The sequence below is a fragment of the Stigmatopora nigra genome, chromosome 20 (genome assembly GCF_051989575.1).
Source record: "Stigmatopora nigra isolate UIUO_SnigA chromosome 20, RoL_Snig_1.1, whole genome shotgun sequence".
NCBI classification, from domain to species: Eukaryota; Metazoa; Chordata; class Actinopteri; order Syngnathiformes; family Syngnathidae; genus Stigmatopora; species Stigmatopora nigra.
Genome location: NC_135527.1, coordinates 4443714 through 4457588, shown reverse-complemented (window position 1 = coordinate 4457588; position 13875 = coordinate 4443714). Strand labels below are relative to the sequence as shown.

The 13875-nt window shown below is 42.5% G+C and overlaps 4 non-coding genes across 4 annotated transcripts; 2 read left to right on the top strand and 2 right to left on the bottom strand.

Annotated features, from left to right (window-relative positions):
* The first annotated feature begins 2384 nt into the window (after positions 1-2384).
* Positions 2385-2456, top strand: trnae-uuc (transfer RNA glutamic acid (anticodon UUC)). The gene has a single exon. It is a non-coding gene; the product is annotated as a tRNA-Glu (tRNA).
* Positions 2457-6447: 3991 nt separating this feature from the next.
* trnaf-gaa (transfer RNA phenylalanine (anticodon GAA)) lies at positions 6448-6520 on the top strand. The gene has a single exon. It is a non-coding gene; the product is annotated as a tRNA-Phe (tRNA).
* Positions 6521-11673: 5153 nt separating this feature from the next.
* On the bottom strand, positions 11674-11745 carry trnam-cau (transfer RNA methionine (anticodon CAU)). Its single transcript has one exon. It is a non-coding gene; the product is annotated as a tRNA-Met (tRNA).
* A 1625-nt stretch (positions 11746-13370) lies between these two features.
* trnae-uuc (transfer RNA glutamic acid (anticodon UUC)) lies at positions 13371-13442 on the bottom strand. Its single transcript has one exon. It is a non-coding gene; the product is annotated as a tRNA-Glu (tRNA).
* Positions 13443-13875: the final 433 nt, after the last annotated feature.

Here is a 13875-nt window from a genome sequence, read left to right as displayed (position 1 = left end):
CCTGCCTTCTCGAGCCAATCCCAGCTGCCTCCGAGCCACAACCAGTCCAATCAACCTACCATGCATGTTTTTGGAATGTGGGATGTAATTGGAGTAACCCAGGACCCCAGAGATGTGAAGCCAACACACTAAACACTCATACCACTAGGCCACACAACTGGAAATGTGTGCACTTAATCTAATAATCCTACACCTAAAACACATAAATCTCTGAATTATTTAACATTGTTACACAGTTGATATGCAAAAAGAAGTCTCATAAAAAAATCATTATGATTAACACAAAGCTTGAGGCACACTCAGTGGCACAGTGGTGTGCAAACGTGACAATCTCATTCGTGTGTTTGGGACTCAGCTCTCTCACCAATGGTTTTGCATTTTATCTTCCAGGTTAGTGAAGAGCCAATAAAACTAGGAACAAAAGACGAGTGCAAGGCCCATGATTTGCTGGCAGTGATGGGATTTGAACCCACACCTCATGAGAGACTAGAGCCTACATCCAGCACCTTGCACTGCTCGGCCACACTACCTCCAATGGCAAAGGATGGGGGATTGGACATCAGTAAATTGTAAATGAACCTTAAACATCCTTATATATAATTATTGAAATATTTTATTTTTGCATTATTTGTGTTTTAAAATTTTGTAAAATGATGCAATTAATAATTCTAATTGAATATTTTGTTTTCAAATTTTTGTAAGAAAAATGTAATTTCAAATTTTTATTTAATATCTTTCATTATTATTATTTTTTTCATTGAAAAAAACGCCAAGCTCTGAAGCCGCGATGGTGGAAACGCGAAGTAGCGAGGTCCCAATGTAATTTCATGAGTCTATAATCCAAACTTCATGCTTCTACTTGATCTGGATTCCGTATGGTCTAGTGGTCAGAATTCCTGGTTTTCACTCAGGTGGACTGGCTTTGACTCCTGTTATGGGAAAATTCTCATTAGATGGATGGTTTGAGAACTATTGAACTTCTATAATTTCCAGAAACAAATCCCTATTGTTTTCCACAAGCCTTTCCCACTTCTAACCGAGTAGAAACCTGTTGCTAATGATGTGGTAATTTAATGAGTCTATCATCAAAGCTTCTGTTGGGTTTATTCTGTATTACTATTATAATAGTCGTATTAATTCATTTCTTTGTTAAATCATTCTCTTTCTATTCTCTGTATTAATTCCTTTCTTTGTTTAAATCATTCTCTTTCTATTTTCAAAATGTTGCGAGGTCACGAGTATTGCCAAGTCATCTTTAACCTGGACGGCCTGTTCCAGGATGGTTATACAAACAATCCACCCAATCTGGGTCCTTGAGATTTGGTGGGCCCTTGGTGACGAGGCCAGGGCTATTCGGCCAATAACAAGAATGTTGTTATCGTTATGTAACCGTACACTTCGGGTTTTTCTGTATGTAACCATTATATGATTATGATTATATTATATGATTCTTAGGTCAAGGAAGTTGTATAATTACTCTTATCTAAATGTTGTTAGGTCTAGTCTCCTGTTTTTGTTATTGGTAAAATACTTTGAATGTTATTGTAGTCCCAGATGTTGTTTTTACTCATACGTGATGGAATGATCAACAACTCTGTAAATTGTTTTGATTCATGGCAATAAGAATCGTACGAGAACGTCTATTCGGGGAGACGTTCGGAAGTTTTAAGGTGACACTTGCTGAAACTCTCCCCTTCGGAAGCCTTTACCCATTGTATCCATTTCTATTTATTTAAATGTCAATAATTGAATAAGATGTCTGCCTGCAGTTATTGATAATTACGGACGAAGGTAATTATTAATGAACCTAACAGCTTCATACTTCTACTTGATCTGTATCAGCTTCAGGTAAAATATCCCATATGGTCTAGTGGTCAGTATTCTTGCTTATCGCCCCGGTGGCCGGGATTTGACTCCTGGGATGGGAAACTTTGAATTGAATGTCCGGATTAAGAAATATTGGACCTCTATACTTTCCGGAAACATATCTCTATCGTTCGCTACAAGCCTTTCCTGGTTCCAACCATGTAGATGTCTGTTGCTAATGATGTGGTTACTTATTGAGTCTATCATCCAAGATTCATGCTTCTATTTGATCTGGATCACATTTGCATAAAATATCCCCTATGGTCTAGCGGTTAGGATTTCTGGTTATCACCCAGGTGACACGGGTTAGACTCCTGATATAGGAAACTTAGAATTAAATATCTGGATTAAGAAATATTGGACCTCTATACTTTCTGGAAACAAATGCCAATTGGTCGCAATAAGCCTTTCCCGGTTCTAACCAAGTCGATGTCTGTTGCTAATGATGTGGTAATTCATCGAGTCTATCGTCCAAGCTTCATGCTTCTAAATCATCTGGATCTGCTTCCAATGAAGCATCCCATATGGTCTAGCGGTCAGGATTCCTGGTTTTCACCCAGGTGGCCCGGGTTCGACTCCCGGTATGGGAAGCTTTATACTAGACACCTGTAATTAGATGTGTTGTGACAAGCAACTTTTTATGGTCTCAAGTTTTTTTTTCTTTTTCAAATGAATGACAACAAACACAACACAATTTGACGAAAAGCGATACATATGACCCTCTTGTTCTTATAGATGTGGTGTCATTGACTGAACAACTCCCTCCTCTGGCTAGCGGAGGAAGTTCTTGGCCTTAATGAGTGGACAGAATTATGCGCTTGGTGACCTGAGACAGGCCATGTCAGCTTCCTGCACTCAACTTCAGCTACGAATGATAGAAGAAGAGGCAGGAACTACTAGATATCCTCATGAAATTCCATTGACCCAGGTATCAGACGCCTTATTTAAGGCAATTGAAAATGCCTTCCCAAGACCTCATGATTGTTTCCACACACCGATTAAGCCGGAGGTCCGGTGCACTATGGACAATGTGTTAAAAACTGGATAGAAAGCACCAGCCGCCATCCATCTGGCATATTTGAGAGTGAAACCTTGTTCAGAACAGCTGTTGTTGCGGGTCTTCCGGAACCTGTGAAAAAGGAATTGAAGAAGGACCCAGACTTGTTGACAGGTGACGAACCTAGATTTAAACGTCACCTGACTCACCATTGTAAGATGCATGATGAAGAAAAGGTAAAAGAAAAAAACAAATCACAAAATTTGACCTCTGCCCTGTTAAACCTCCAACTTTCCAATTTACATAGTGAAGCCAAACAATCCAAACAGGAAAAGACGGACGGGGCAATCTGCCCAGATGTTTCAGGGTTATGATGAGGCCCGAGATGATGGTCAGTTCTATGGTGGGTACGGTGGTCGCGGGCGCGGTTTCTCTGGTGGCCGGGGAAGAGAGTACTTGGGACAAGGACAACAGGGCAACTGTTTTGTAGGTGGCGGTAATGGTCCCCAGCCAGCAGGAGCAACAGCAGCGAGGCAAAGCTGGAACCTTCACGAGGTGTCTCTTGAGAGGCCGCCTGTCGCGGCCTTCGAATCCAACAAGTACCACCCAGACCTGCCAACAGGAACGTGGCACCCTACGTGTTTTATCCAGCCGGAGATATTCGACTCTCCCCACCTCCGGCTACCCCCCAGATGAACTAATCCGCGTTCCAGTGGCAGCGCTAGCGCGGCTGAGGGTAACCCCTAGGCACCTGGGTGGCTCAACAACAACAACAACAGAAACAACGGCAGTATGGCCCACCACAGCAACAACGGCCTTTGCGAGGTGGAGGACGAGGCACTGGCAGACCATGGCAGCCCTAGCAAACGGCTCAATCACCTCGACAATATTACCAGGACGGAGATGATCCCCATGGTCCATGGGTTCCCGAGAGGATCAAGAAGAAGTGGTACGGCATACCCAATGCTTCACATGAAAGTCAACGGCGTTCCAACATCAGCTTTGGTGGACACGGGGGCAACACACTCATCTTTGAACATCCCGCCCGCCCCCAGTTGTATCCTCTTCCACCGTGACTTTGGTCGGCTTCTCTGGTTCTCCTCAAGCTCTGCCTATTACCCGACCTCTACGAACTGAAATCCCCCACCTGAAACAGACTCTCTACCATTCCTACGTTCATTCACCCCGAACGCCTGTGAACTTGATGGGAAGAGACTTGTTAATATCTATTGGAGCTACCATCCTATGTGGGCTGGATGGCCTCACAGTGACTTTACCAAATGGCGCAAAGATTCCGTGTTCACAACCAGTACGAACACGTGGACAATGGTTGATGTGTCCTTTGCAACAAGATTCGGAGGTAGCAAGAGTCTATTGGTCACGCCTTGAGCCTGAAACTCCAGCCACTGGGGGACTGTTGTCTGTTTATTACCTGTAGAAATCATTCATTGACTCACTCTGACCATACCATTCGCCCATGGATGATTTTCAGTGTACATTGTTTTATGACAGACGATGACTTAATCTATCAAGACTGTTTTCAGAAGGTTTTTGGAACACTCTGGCAGTTGAAATCCACCAAAATTGTTGTGGATATGTTGATTTGGATAAATCACAAAAAGTGTGGTACAAAATGTTAGATACAGCTGACCCACATATTTCTTTGGCTCTTTCTCATGGTCATGAAGCTCACTAACTAGGTCCAATGTTAAAAAAATAATAATAATAAAAAACAGAAACTTCTTAAAGTCATTGAGTGAGAGACCACAGACATCCCAGGACTGACTTATTCCAAAATGCACGCCATTTTGGAAGAAATAATCTTGACTCGAGAACATGGCAGGGAATTGACTGATCACCACCAGACAGAGGACTTGAAGGTACTGTTCTTTTCCAGTATGTGGATGACCTTTGTACTGCGCTAACTACTTCTGAAATCTGTCTGGAGCTCACTAGGCAAACTTCATGATTGGAAAAGAGGAAACCGACGCAGCCTGTGTGTCTCTGATCCAAGAACCGGCCCCGGCGGCTGCCCTGGCAAACCCGGATTTTGACAAACCCTTCTATCTTGATGTGTTTACAATGCCAAACTGACCCTTAAACTAAGACCTGGTGATTTTCATCCAGCCCTGTGGCCAGGGGCTGAGATGAGATCACCATTGACTTCACGGACATGATACAAGTAAACAGGAAAATGATACCTTCTGGTCAATGTAGACTCTTTCTCATTGGCCGGAAGCGTACCATGTGCTAGAGAGGACTCGGCAGCAGTCATTATTTTGGCTCCAAGCTCTCCCATTGGCTTTACTGAAGGGGTTCCATTACCCGATCTCTCACATTCAGCATATTTGTCTCAACTGCATTCTCTTGTATCTAGTATTGATTCACAGGTACAGGAGGCTGCTGCAGCTGCACGTGATCCCCCAAAGGTGGCATTTGATTCTCCTGGGGACAGGTCACATACACATAGGGTTCCTGGTCCGGACTGGGCTTATCCCAGTCCAAGAGAGGGAGGTAGGGTACAGGATGTTTTTGCTTCTAATTGTTCTCTTGTTATTTTGTGAAGGAGCACTCCACATGCGTATGCCATACTCCTGTTGGGCAATCCCCAATCAGACGGATGTGGCTCCAATGACACCGCAATCTCCAACAAATGAGACACCACTGGCTTCCTGACAATGTGTGTGGTCCTCTGGTCCGTATAATCCATGGTGACCCATCGGTGGACGATTGGTTTAGGATGACTACAGGTATTACGCTAGTATCTAACAATTGGCTGTTAATGGCAGAGCAAGATGCCAGCGAAAAACAAATTAAAAATAATAATAATAATTTGATTAATCAGTAGCCCACCAAAATGTTACCTGTCTCAAATAAAATAGGACTGGAAAATCGTTGGGTAACATTCCGTCTGACTAGTGTGTTGTATATCTGTCTTTTCCGGTGCCATGCCCCTGATCCCAAGCTTGCATCTGGTTATGGTATGGAAGTGATAAGTTGCTTCTGGTGTGTTCTACTGTGTTTTTGTTGCTTCCAGTTTCTGTTTCCCAAGTGGATCTCTTACATCACAACAAGAGAGCATCACCTGCCTGGAAAGGTTCGTTTAATCAAAAGGGTAGGGGGACCACTCCCTAAAGTTGAGTATGCTCAGTTGCCCCAAACTGACCACTTTACACCTCCGCTGAACACGGAAATTTCTGACACGTCTTTACTGTCTCTCTGATGATCTCAGCTTGGCCTCAGAAGACGAGTACTCAACTGCCAACTTCCATTTCTTAACAGCACCTCTCCTCGCTGCCTTCTTCCTGGTTTGTAATGTTTGGATTTAAGAGGCTCAGAATTTAGTGAGCAGGTCATCGACACTGGTCATCTGAACTGCAATCCCAGCGGTGCCTATGAATATTGCACCCTGCATTTTCATACTGCTTGAAACACAGGGAGAAATAATCACAGTAATTAATTGTTGTCCTCAATCCAACTTTTACTGTAATCCCCAACATGCAATCATTAATAACTTAATCACTTTAGCTTGTCAAACCATGAGTCATTTGGCAATCTAAATTGGTTGCATCCCTCATCAATCAGCCGAAATAGCTCAGTTGGGAGAGCGTTAGACTGAAGATCTAAAGGTCCCTGGTTCAAGCCCGGGTTTCGGCAGCCCATTGGGCTAGGCAAATGTGTCCTACATCAACTGTTTCCTTGTAATTAATGAGTTGCTTTGCAGTCATGTTTGACTCTTGTCACCAACATGGTCTAAATTCGCTCAGATAAGTAATGATGGAGAGCATTCCCCTGATCGACCTCGGTCTTTGTCAGTCCATTGGACTCTCTAAACAAGACCAATATCAGTAAATGCTCCAGTTTCAATATTGTACTAGTAAGCCATCAGTAAATTTGCAGTCCAAGTTGGTTGTTAATCATAATAATCAGCCAAAGTAGCTCAGATGGGTGAGTGAAGGACTGAGGATGTAACGATACCTGGTTTACCTCCGGCTTTGGCAACACATTGGACTTTACAAACCAAGCCTAATTCAGTAGGCAGTCAGTTTGAAATTGGCTTCCTTGTAAGCCATGAGTGGTTTTGCAGTCAAGTTTGATTCTTGTCACCTCCATGGCCAAAATTGGCTCAGATAGAGAATGTTGAAAATTTACGACAATATGCAGTAATCACAAAGGTTGAGCGGATAGCGATCCTGCTGCATCAGCATCTTCTTAAGTGCTCTAGGTCTGCATTCTAGGGTAAAGGTCCAGTAACCAGTCCTTGGAATGAGGACTCGATGACTGGTTACGGCCCCTAGTTCTCTTTGGACAATTTGAAGAATGATTTAATTCAAGAAAGATTAAATACACACATATAATAGTATTAGAGAATAAACCCAACAATTAGAATTTCTTTTCTCATATTTAGATGTAATTTTCGATTGTTTTCACTTTTTTACCTGTCTTTTTCATTTGTTTTTTAACTGATACTAGATTTTCTTTTTGGTGAGAACATACTCTCAAAGATGTGAATGAAACTAGAATGCAATTAAACACTTGTTGTTGTTAATATTTGAAATAGATGACAAAAAGAAAAATGGAATGAAATAAAAAGGAATTTTCCTATTTGACTGTTTTCTGTTCCTTTTTCACAATGATTTTTAGGCCTGACCATGTTTTACTGTATTACTTTCGCCTTCATCAAAATGTCAAGACATTTGCGGGACGTGTTTCAGAAAAATGATTAGTATTTTGTCAGATTCCGATCTTGTGAAAATGATGCGATCAGGTCTGATTCCCGATCAATTTCTATCGGAATTTTGATCAGAAGAATATGAAGTGAGAAAGGGTACCTTTTGCAGAAGTAATCATTTTCGAGAACATTTTTTCACGGCAATTGTAACACTTGGAAGTGGGGTAGTTTGCTTCTACAAAAAAGGAACTGTTGTCAGTAGCAGAGAATGGTTTCGATCCATTGACCTCTGGGTTATGGGCCCAACACGCTCCCGCTGCAAGACTCTGCTTCTTCCACCTTCAATCATCAAAACAAAGCAGACATACTGAGGAATCGTGGGTTTTCTCACCTGCTGACGGAGCTCCTTTTGACTACCAGCACAAGAACCTCGGTCTCGGCCGGGGACTTTCATGAGTTAGCCCTGCTATTCACAGAGTCATCCATTATGCATTTAAAATTTTCCAATCCAATGAAAAACTTCCTACGTGACATTTGGCACCAGGATTTACAAAACAATATACCATGTTGAATTTAAGCTGATAATACCCCACCTACGAGTCATTACCTTATCGTGGTGGTGGGGTTTGTGTGTCCAGGTGGAGGGGTTTGTCAGTCCCTTTAAAAAAACACAAATTCTCACAGTGGTACAAAACGAAAAAATTATTCCTGCTTGATTTGTATAGTAAATTAGCCATTAGCTTAAGTGCCAGTTTAAATTTGATATGGTATCTTAATTCTGTTAATTGCACCGCCGAATGTCTCGTATTTGTGTTTTTCATTGAAATGGAAGTTTTTAACTGCAAAATGGATTAACTCAACTCGTGGATGTGACAATCCACAGTTGGGACCGAGGTGCTTGTGCTGGTGGTCCCCAGGAGCTCCGGCAGCAGGGGTGAATCATCAAGTGCCTCTGTATGTCTGCTTGGATTAGTCTGATTGATTAGATTTGTGAGTCAGCTTGTAGTGGCAGGCCGTCAGGGCCTTCAAGGCCTTCTCTGCTGGCCTAAGAAATATCTGAATCATATATTATATTTTGTCCATCAATACTTATTAATGAATTCCAAATTGTCTGTTAGCTTCCTTTCCTTGCTTTTCCCCATGGTTGCACTGCTTCCAGATGTGTGTTTTCATATTGAAGCATTTAACCAATCATATTTCAGCCATTATTTGTTCCCAGGGTCAGAATAATGCCTCATGGCCTTCACAATCAGTTCTGCGGGCTCTGCTGAATTAAACAAGCGTTGATAAGACTGTTGCTTTAACCAATCAGAATTCGATTTGGTGACACCAAGGCCATTTCGCAGGCGGAGGGTTACGTCATCGCTTTCACCAACTATGATTGGCTAGAAGGCGGACCAAAGCCAAAGTTATCCAGCCGGATCGTAAACTCCACCCACTATGGTAGACGAAGGAAAGGAAATTGATTTGGTTGCAGATTTGCTCTCAAAGCTATTTTCCAGACAGACTTTTCCAGAAGAAAATGGACATTAAGAAAGGGCGGTCAACTCCAAAGCTAGCAAGCCTGTTACAGCCGGGAAAAGGGAGTGTCCACCACTTTCAGTGCACTAACTTAGAGAACTACCAAGCTTTATTTTGAGCGAGGAGTACAAGCAAATATGTTGGTGTGTTGATTTAAAGCAGGGGTCTCAAACTCAATTTACCTGGGGGCCGCTAGAGGCAGAGTCTGGGTGAGACTGTGCCGCATTAGGATATCCACAAGAAAAGCAATGATAAAACATACCAATGTTATCAAATACCTTTATTTCACAGCTTCTCTTACTTCTTGCTGCTAGAGACCTGGCAGCGCTTCTTCTCACATAGCTGAGTCTTATTTGGCTTGAGGGAGGAAGCAGCGGAGACCCTCAATCGAGCTTGATGCTCATCAGTAAGTCTGGACCGATATTTGGACTGATTGAAGTTCAAGGTGGAGAAGAGTTTCTCACACAAGTACATGTGCTCCCAAAAAGGCACATGGCCCTTTCTTCCTCCCAATCATTGACGGGGCTCCATCAGTTGTTATTCCAACAAAGCTCTTCCATGGCAAACCTGTATTCTCAATGGCATCACACAGCTGGTGAAATAATTCCTTAGCGGTGGTCTGGCCATGCATTGGAATTACTATGAGCAACTCCTTCATCACTTCGAAATTGTCATCAACACCACGGACATGTATTGCGAGCCGGGCAGTGTCTGTGATGTCTGTGGTCTCATCAAGAGCCACTGAATATACACTGAAACATTGCGCTTTCTCATACAGTTGGTCATAAATGTCACCGGCCACAGGTCAGAAATGCACTCTACCAGGGTGTTGGCAGAAAGGCTAGTGTGGTTGAACAGACTTTTCTTTTATGGACAGACAATATGTGCAGCCTGTAATATGCACTTTTTGATGAATTCACCTTCTGTGAATGGATTTCTTGCTTTAGCAATCGGCTCACAAACGGCGTAGCTAGCTTCGACTGCTGCATGATTTTCTTTGGTAGACTTCTTGAAAAAAACCTGTTGCCTCAGAACACGTGTTTTAAGACTGTCAACCTGGTTGGCTCTCTCATCTCCCTGGTATTTGTCGTACTCCTCAGCATGTCTCGTAGCATAATGACGTTTCAAATTGTATTCCTTGGACCGCAACTTTTTCAGTGCAAATGAGTCACGTCGGGGTGCCCCTGTGCTCAACAAAGAAATATTGCTCTCCCCACTTTTCTTGAAACTGTCTGTGCTCATCAGGAATGAGTCTCGGATTGAATTTTTAACTTTCAGCCGCTCGGTTCTGTGGCGCATGCGCACTTTCGCCCTCCGATCGTATTGGATTACGGCAGCACTCCAAGCCGAGCGGCGTGATCGGCTTCACGGCTTCTCCTCTGCCCAGCTGATTGGAGGAATGAATGAGTGAGTGAGTGAGTGAGGCACTGGACAGCCCGGCCAATGTCCCGCCCTCCAGAGCCGTGTACTTCATTCACCGTGATTGGTTCATCCAGCTCCGAACACCGTGTCATTCATATCAATCTTGCGGGCCGCACGGACATTAATCTTGCATATTAACACGCGGGCTGCAAATTAGCGTCCCGCAGGCCGCAGTTGGGCCGCAGGACGCGAGTTTGAGACCCCTGGTTTATATCAATTGGCCGAAGTAGCTCAGATGGGATTGCGTGAGACTGAAGCTCTAAAGGTCCCTGGTTCAGCCCCAGGTTTTGGCAACACATTGGACTTTACAAACCAAGCCTAATTCAGCAGGAGGTCAGTTTGAAACCGGTTTCCTTGTAAGCCATGAGTGGTTTTGCAGTCAAGTTTGATTCTTGACACCTCCATGACCCAAATTGGCTCAGATAGAGAGTGTTGAAAATTTACGACAATATGCGAGTAATCACGAAGGTTGTTTGGATAGCGATTCCGCTGCATCGGCATATTGTTAAGCGTCCTTCTAGGTCTGCATTCTGGGGTAAAGGTCCAGTAAATAGTCCTTGGAATGAGGACTCGGTGACTTGTTACGATCGTGAGTTCTCCTCAGACAAATTGAAGATTTCATACAAAAATGGTTAAATACTCATATAATAGGATTACCGAATACTGTCCAACACTAAGGATGAGAACTTCTTTTCTCATATTTAGATGTACTTTTCGATTTTTTTTCACTTTCTTTTACCTGTCTTGTCCAGTTGTTTTTTTTAACTGATACTGCATTTTCTTTTTGTTGATAACCTGCTCCCTAGTATGTTTATGAAACTAGAATGCAATTAAACACTTGTTGTTGTTAATATTTGAAATAGATGACACAAAGAAAAATGGACTAAATGTAATGAAATTTAGGCCTGCCCATGTTTCGCCGTATTACTTCTGCCTTCATCAGAATGTCAAGGCATTTGCGGGACGTGTTTCAGAAAAATGATTCGTTTTATTTTTATCAAATTCCGATTTTGTGAAAATGATGCCAACAAGCCCGATTTCCGATCAATTTCGATTGGATTTTTGATCAGAAGAATATGAAGTGAGAAAATGTAACTTTTACAGAATTGATGATTTTCAAGAATCTTTTTTTCATAATAATGGTAACACTTGGCAGTCGGGTAGGTTGCTTCCATGAAATATGGACTCACGCTTGTAGCAGAGAATGGTTTCGATCCATTGACCTCTGGGTTATGGGCCCAGCACGCTTCCGCTGCGCCACTCTGCTTCTTCTCTCATGTCATGTGACAAGCTGACTCACAAATCTAATCAATCAGACTAATCCAAGCAGACATACAGAGGCACGTGACGATTCCCAACTGCTGCCGGAGCTCCTGAGGACCACCAGCACAAGCACCTCAGTCTCGACTAAGGACTGTCACACCCACGGCGAGTTCTGCAATTTAGTCATCCATTTTGCACTTCCATTTGAATGAAAAACACAAATACAAGACGTTCGGCGGCGCAAATAACAAAATCAAGATACCATGTCAGATTTATACTGGCACTTTAGCTAATAGCTCATGTTACTTTACAAATCGAGCAGGAAGAAGTTTTTCGTTTTACCAGTATGAGATCTTGTGTTTTTTAAAGGTGTTCTTGTGATTGGATGTTTGATCACAGACGGCAGGAAAAAAAATATTTTTCCTGTGTGTGGATTAGTTCTGTGATGCTTTACATTGACCTGCCAAGTGAACGTTTAACTATAAACTGACAAAGAAAATATGTTTAACCTGCCTGGGTCCTTTCGTGTGATTTTAAGGTGTTTTGGCAACTGAATTTTTGACTAAAGACTGAGCATGATACAGGTTTTTCACCTGTTTGGGTTCTTGAGGATTTTCGATATTATAAAAACAGTTAATCTTACCACATATCATAAAGGTGTCACAAGCATACTACCAGTGTGCATTTTCTCAAATTAAAACTTTCTATTTGTTTTTTTTCTTTGACCTTTTCTTCATCATACATCTTCCAATGGTGAGTCAGGTGACGTTTAAATCTAGGTTCGTCACCAATCGTCAAGTCTGGGTCCTTCTTCAATTCCTTTTTCACAGGTTCCGCAAGACCCCCGAAAACAGCTGTTCTGAACTAGGTTTCACTCTCAAATATGCCAGATGGATGGCGGCCGGTGCTTTCTATCCAGTTTTTAACACATTGTCCATAGTGCACCGGACCTCCAGCTTAATCGGTGTGTATGGAAACAATCATGAGGTCTTGGGAAGGCATTTTAATTGCCTTAAGTAAGGCGTCCGATACCTGGGTCAATGGAATTTCATGAGGATTTCTAGTAGTTCCTGCCTCTTCTTCTATCATTCATAGCTGATGTTGAGTGCAGGAAGCTGACATAGCCTGTCTCAAGTCACCAAGCGCATAATTCTGTCCACCCATTAAGGCCAAGAATTTCTTGAGCCATGGACTTCCTCCCCTAGCCAGAGGAGGGAGTTGTTCAGTCAATGACGCTACATCTCTAAGAACAAGAGAGTCATATGTATCGCTTTTTGTCAAATTGTGTTGTGTTTTGTTGTCATTCATTTGAAAAAGTAAAAAAAACTTGAGACCCTAAAAAATTGCAGGCCCCCTGGGTGAATACCAGGAATCCTGACCACTAGACCATATGGGATATCTCATGGGGAGCAGATCCAGATCATTTAGGAGCAAGAAGCATGGATGATAGACTCAATAAATAACCACATCATTAGCAACAAACATCTACTTTGTAAGAACAGTGAAAGGCTTATGGCGACTAATTGGCATTTTTTTCCGGAATGTGCAGAGGTCCAATATTCCTGAATCCAGACATTTAATTCAAAGGGATTTGTTTCTGGAAATTATAGAAGTTCAAAAGTTTGAACTTTCCCATACCGGGAGTTGAACCCGGGCGACCTTGGTGAAAACCAGGAATCCTGACCGCTAGACCATACGGGATACGTCATGCAAAGCTGATCCAGATCGAGTAGAAGCATGTAGTTTGGATGATAGACTAATCAAATTACATTGGGACCTCGGTACTTCGCGGTTCATCCATCGCGGCTTCAGAGCTTCCCGTTTTTTTAATGAAAAAATAAATAAATACTGAAAAATATTAAATCAAAATTAGATATTACATTATTTTACAAAATTTGAGAATAAATATTCAATTAGAATTAGTAATTCCATCATTTTACAAATTTTTAAAACAGAAGGAATGCACGTATGCGCAAAGCACCACGGGCATAAATGCAAGCTGATTGGCCAGCTGAATACTCACTGAACTACTCGACTCCACATTGGCCCATTCACTACAGTAGCCCAAGCTTCTCCCGATGCCCATTCTCAGTCCACGCTTATCTTGTGCTATACAGTACGCTTCTCGCCAAGT